Raw genomic sequence first — 539 nt, 5'->3', positions numbered from 1 at the left:
TTACTGGTTAAAATATACATAAATAAAACAATAAATGATAAAGTAGTCTATATAATACATGTATATTTTGTATGCATGCATTACATATGGATATAGATAATATTCTTGAACATCTAAAGAGCTTTATTCTCTTATGTATTGCTTAAGGACTTATTTTGTTAGAAATTCCTCTAAATTGTATTAAATGCCTATTTAATTCCATCATATGATGTTATTCTCTTTAGTTAATGCAAAGAATTGTAGTTTTTCTTATGTTGAAATTTCTCTGTATTCTCAGAATAAATCTATTTGATCATGGTGTAACATTCTTTTAATACTCGAAGGCCTGCATTTGTTAATATTTTATTTAGAATTTTTGAATCTATGTTCATAAATAAAACCAGCAATAAACATTATTCTAGCTTTATAAAATGAAGGCATTATTGGTTCTTTAACAATTTAGAAGAAAAAAGCTGTAATAGTATCTTTAGCCTGGTGACTTTAAAAAAATTCACTGGAGTTAATACATATATAACCAAGTGCATGACTTTCTCTTTTTT

The sequence above is a fragment of the Propithecus coquereli genome, unplaced genomic scaffold, assembly GCF_000956105.1.
Source record: "Propithecus coquereli isolate 6110/MARCELLA unplaced genomic scaffold, Pcoq_1.0 Scaffold427, whole genome shotgun sequence".
Lineage (NCBI taxonomy): Eukaryota > Metazoa > Chordata > Mammalia > Primates > Indriidae > Propithecus > Propithecus coquereli.
This window is presented reverse-complemented; position numbering follows the sequence as displayed.